This window comes from Saimiri boliviensis, chromosome 16 (genome assembly GCF_048565385.1).
Source record: "Saimiri boliviensis isolate mSaiBol1 chromosome 16, mSaiBol1.pri, whole genome shotgun sequence".
NCBI lineage: Eukaryota > Metazoa > Chordata > Mammalia > Primates > Cebidae > Saimiri > Saimiri boliviensis.
Window position 1 is genome coordinate 77,741,819 of NC_133464.1, and position 6,115 is coordinate 77,747,933.

The window sequence follows — 6,115 nt, forward strand, 5'->3', positions numbered from 1 at the left end:
AACGAAGTTAGTGTCAAGATCCAATTTTTTTTTGCTGCTTATCTTATCTCTTTTCTGAGTTAAAATGGTTTTCTCCTGACAGAAAAGTAGCATATTTATTACATTAATGCATTAAAAAAATACTGTAAAGTGAATATAATTTAAAATTCCTCCACCCAGAAAAAAACAGTGTTAACACTTTGTTATACATCCTTGGAGCCTTTTCCCCCTAATGCTGGAGTTATATCTGTGTGGGTGTCTATGTTACAGTGCTGTAGGCTGTTTTTAAAAAACTATACCAGGGCAATCAGTAAATACAGTCAGGTGTTGTAACTACATAAATGTAGTGAGTTCATTATAAAGACATACTTAAAAGTACCAGTCTCACTATTGGTAGATTTAGGTGTTTCTCATTTTTGTTGTTCTAAATAATGCTGCAGTGAATTTTATCTGGTTATCTTGTAAGCCCAGAATTGAAGTTGTGTTTGGGGTAGTAGAGAAGACACATTCACTTAGGATAGATGACAAGTAACCAGCTGCTCACTAGGGTGCAACAGTTTATTATTATTTCTTTTGTGGTAGAAAAGGGGTTTCGCTATGTTGCCCAAGCTGTTCTTGAACTCCTGGGCTCAAGCAATCTGTATGCCTTAACTTAACCAAAGTGCTGGGATTTCACCATGCTGGCCAGGCTGGTCTCAAACTCCTGATCTCAAGAGATCCACCCGCTTTGGCTTCCTAAAGTGCTGGGATTATAGGCATGAGCCAGTGCAAGCGGCTGAGGATTGTTTCCTGATGCTTTTATTTGTTAGGCATAAATTAGGTCCATGCTTACTGAAGATTGTGTCCCAAAATGTTTGAGAGATACTGGCTTAGACAATTGCAATTGTTCATTAAAAACAAACAAAAAAAACCAAACCCAAAGCTTACCTTTTCATTGAGCATTGGACTAGAAACTGACCCTTAACTCTGGTTGTATATTAGAATTTCTTGGGAGCTAATTATACAAATAATGGCACACACCTTCAGAGATCGATTTGATTGGTCTGGGATGAAACCTGGGCATCAGGATTTTAAAAGCTTCCCAAGTGAGTCCAATGTATAAGCTCAAGGACCACAGGGCTATTGACTGTATGTGGGGTGTCCTGTTTGGTAAGTGATGTTTCAGTGCTAAGAATTTGAAGGTTTCCTTTTCTAAGCCCTGATGATCTATTCTGTAGATAAACAGATGATAGGCTCATCCATTTACATTTTTTCTGTACGTAGCCTTTTCACACTGGCTATAGATGTTCAAGTATTGCTTACATATACCCAACTTCCTTATACCTCTCCTGCTTCTCACTGGAAGAATTTTGGGATTGATGCAAAATGGCTTCTGCACCTTTCTGTAGGTTTTTGTACAGGTTTAACTTCTGCATTAATCACTGAAGCCTTGAGTCCTACTGAGAATGAGCCCCTCTGCAGCCGATTCAGTGAAGGCAGTTGAGTATCTCACTGTGGTTCACTGTTGGACTGGTGCTTTCAGGGCTTCTTCCTGCATCGCCACCACCGCTCACCCCCCATCAACATCTGCACAGACACATACACTGTCTGTGGGTTTCCTATCAATGTGTTCCTTTTAGTTGCTTCTGGCTTTTATTGTTGATAAAATACAGAAAAGCATGGAGAATTGGGAAACAGCTCCTTATTGCACTTGGTCCTGGCCCCGCTAAGCAGGGAAGGAGCACTGGAAAGCACATCAAATGCTTGTTTGGCTTTTAAGTCAAACATAACTTGGGTTTACATTCTGGTTGCACTTTTCACAATCCACATGGTCTTAGCATTAACCCCCCGAGCTGGTTTCTTCTGTAAACTCAGTTTCTGCCTCCACAAGGTGGTTGTGGAAGATGAAAGGAATTTGTGCACATGATGTGTTGAGTGATCTTGGCACAGGGTGGGCACCCAGGAAATTCTACAAGTATGTTGGCTGAGGAGGTGCTCCCTTGTCCACCTCTTCAGTGTTACCTTTCTCCTCCAGTATCAGCGTTCACTTTTTACTTCTCATTGCCACCGCTGCACACACACAAACACACTGACTTTTTATTTCCCCCCTTTGGGTTTTCTGGGAAAATGTGGCTTTTTAATTAGACATTGTCAGGCAGTCAGAGCATGGCTTTCTTCCTGCTTGGTGAACCAAGCGGCTGCCGTGGGTTTAGCAGAAACTCAAAAGTCCATTTGTCATTGCTTAGGTGCCCATGGCTCCTCTTGACTGCACATGTCTGAGCACCTGGGGACGTTCAAAAGCCAGAGGGTGCCAACAGTGTCTCTGGAGAATTGTGACTTTACAGTCCGTAAGCAGAGGACATTATTTTCCCAGTCCCAGAGATGTAAACTATTGTCAGGATATACACAAATCTAATAAGATCTCACAAATCTTTTAATAGTACCCCTTTCCCTTCTAACAATGACAAATACCAGACTAGCATTTAAAAAAAAAATGCTCCCACCTTTTGATTTAGAAAAGTTAAAAGAACAGCTCAGTGAACATGTGACCAGCTACTGTGACACATCTCACGATGTTTCTCCTTGGGACGGAGGCGTTCTCCTGAACCTCCGGCCATTATCACACCCAAGAAATCTCATTGACACAGTAGTATTACCAGGTCCAATTGTCTATCAAAAATGTCCTCTAAAACTGCATTTTTGGATCCAGGATACAAAGATGATCTACTTCGCTTGGTAGCCATGAACAGCCCAACACTTTTAAAATGATGTAAATTTTGTTTGAGAATTCTGGAGATTATATAGCTACTATACATAATCATCTTACCAAAAGGATCACTTTGTTAGACATTAATATGTCTACATTGCCTCTTTAATAGTTCTTGTTAGGTGTTACTTGTATTCACTTATATCAAAAAGCATTATTAAATGTGGCCCATCAGCCAGAAGGTTGCCGTAAATTATCTTGAATGTATTTGTTGACTTAACCTTAATAAAAACTACTGGAGTGGTTTAGTGATCAGTCAAAACTGTTCCTCCATGATTGGGTAATACAAGTCCAGGAAGAAACAGTTCCCACTGCCCCACAGCCACAAGAATAAAATCCAGAATAGATATTGGCTCTATAGTTACTATGGCTTTCATGCGTTTCTGGCACATACATCATGCATCTTGCACACCGGTGGGATGATGTATTTTCCGCATACAGCTGGTGTGTTCTGCTCACATTCCCCATGAGTGCCTGCCCATCTGGAATTCCTCCCTACAGGTGTTAGCCCCGGTCCTCTGAGAAGGGGCATTGCCTTCACTGTACCACCAGTCAGGCCATTCAGTTGTCAAGTGTCAGAAATCCACCTGAAAGCACTTTGGTTCAAAGGGTATTTATAAGCAGAAGGATGGCAGGTAATGACAGAAAGCACTGACTAACCGGTCTGTGCAGAACTCAGGGCAGCCAGCCTTCTGGAACACAGGGACTCCTTTCCACTATCCTTGCTGAAAACTTGCTTCTAGAGCAGGTTGGGAAGCACAGCCGCAACAGCAGTTCCCAGAAGACACCACTAACACACCTTCCAGGGACAAGAAGTCCCAGGGGAAAACTTCTGTCCCTCCTGGGGACAAAACTGTGCCGTGTGAGCTCTGCAAGAACACGACTGCCACATTCTAACCATGAGTGGGTAGAGGGAGGAACATTTATCAAAACAAGTGGGATGCTGCTTCCAGGAGAATGGAGGATGCCGGGCAGACGCAGCTGGGTATCTGCCCGGCATGTAACCTGGTTTTCCTCCTTCTCCCCTGCATCCCAGGGCACATGCATTCTCGCAACTTGGCACAGAGGAGACTAGCCAGGAAGTGGTTCTTTAGTGCTGAGTTGGTAGGCATTAGGACCACATGTATCACTGTCAAACCCTGAGGTTTCACAAAGCAAGGGTGGCCCAAGATGCTGAGAACTCCCAGCTCCCAAGGAGGGAAGCATGGACTCGTGACTTCTTTCCTGTCACTGGGAGTCAGGCCTACTAGCCTATGCAGTTCACCAAGTCGTTGCTCTGAGCAGGGCTCTTTGCCCCTCACAGTTTGCCCAGAAAGCTCATCCTCCAACCTCCAGGCCCTGATATCCTCATCCGTGTCGGGCTGCCCCTGCCCTGCTATTGTGTGGCTCTGAATACAGGGAGAGGGAGTGGGGAGTCCAGGCTGACTCCCAGGTCTCTCTGACTTTGGGCTCTCTCTTTTCAAGGTGAAAGGAGGAGAACCTGCAGACAGAGACCCAGAGAAGAAGGTGAGGGAGAGCTAGGTTTACCTTGACATATGTTCAATATGAGGCGTCTGCAGAGCCAACAGTTAGCCAGTGAGCAGAGGCTCCCAGGTGTGGGATTCGGGAGAGAGCGGAGCTGACAGACTGCGGGTGGATGAACAGTCGGGCTCTGGGTGCAGACACGCAAGCCAGATGCCCAAGTGGAGGACGGTCTGTCCCGTGTGTGCCCTCTATGCACCCTCCGCTGCTGAGTCACCCTGAGTCACATGCGCCCTCCTCTACTGAGCTTTCAGCCTCTTCTACTCACGTGAGGGGGAAAAGGCTCAGTTCTACTTACTTTTTAATAGCCCGTGTGCCTAGTACAGGGCTTGCATTTAGTGGATGCTCATTCAGGATTTGTCAAAGAACTGAGGTTCAGAACAGAAAGCCCCAGGAGGCCCATGTTAAGAATCAGGGCAAAAGGAAGACGTCAGAGGAAACAGTGCGGGGGGAGCTGGAAGGAAACAGGTGGGAGGCAGCTCAGAAGCCAAGGGGGAAAACAGAGCAAGGGGTAAGGAGGGATGAGCGCTACAAAGTGGCCCGAGGAGATGAAGACCAAAACGTGCACCAGACTTCAGCAGAGTTCACTGGCTGTTTCTGAAGGCAGTAGCAGCTGAAGGAGTGTGAGGAAGCAAAGGACGTTGCATTTGGAGAGTGCTCCCCCGTGGGTAAGATTAGAAAATTGAGTGGTAAACTGGAGCAATAAATGCATTCCACAAGAGTCTGGGGTAGACGTTGGGTGGTGAGTGCTCTGCGGTCACAGGAAGACGGTTGTCTCCTCTTTCAACTTACCGTAGTCTTCATATGCTTGCCTTTGGTCTCACTGAATCAGCAGGCCCTGGCAGTCAGAGGCACCTGTTTCAGCCACCATGAAATGGAAAGAACCCACAGGTGTCCTGCATCCTCCCCTGTGTCCATCTGGCCTCACCCGGTGCTAGCCCATTACCCCCGCCTGTTTCCTACTTGGAACCTGCATTAGTCTGTTCTTATGCTGCCAATAAAGACATACCTGAGACTGGGTAATTTATAAAGAAAAAGAGGTATGGCCAGATGCAGTGGCTCACGCCTGTAATCCCAGCACTTTGGGAGGCCAAGGCGAGTGGATCATGAGGTCAGGAGATGGAGACCATCCCGGCCAACATGGTGAAACCCTGTCTCTACTAAAAATACACAAAAATTAGCTGGGCGTGGTGGCAAGTGCCTGTAATTCCAGCTACTCAGGAGCTGAGGCAGGAGAATCACTTGAACTAGGGAGTTGGAGGTTGCAGTGAGCCGAGAATGTGCCACTGCACACCAGCCTAGATGACAGAGCAAGACTCTGTCAAAAAAAAAAAAAGAAAAAAGAAAAGAAAGAAAGAAAAAGAAAAAGAAAAAGAGATATAATGGACTCACAGTTCCACATGGATGGGGAGCCATCACAGTCATGGCGGAAGGCACAGGAGGAACAAGGGCATGTCTTACATGCTGGAAGGCAAGGGAGAGCTTGTGCAGGGGAACTCCCGTTTATGAAAACATCAGATCTCGTGAGATGTATTCACTGTCATAAGAACAGTAAGGGAAAGACCTGCCCTCGTGATCCAGTTGCCTCCTGCCATGTCCCCCTCCATGACATTTGGAAATTATGGGAGCTACAATTCAAGATGAGATTTGGGTGGGGACACAGCCAAACCATATCAGGAACCTCTTGAAGATCTCAACTGCAGCCCCTCATTCACTCTCTCCCCTTTCCCATGCTCCTCAGAGTTTTAGCCAGTAATGAACTATACACCCATTCCACACAGAAGCTAAAAAATTGCCTGCCACAAAGACTTTTTGAGATAATAGACTTGGAAATGGGAGTTAACATTGGCCCAATGTATACTGCCGTCC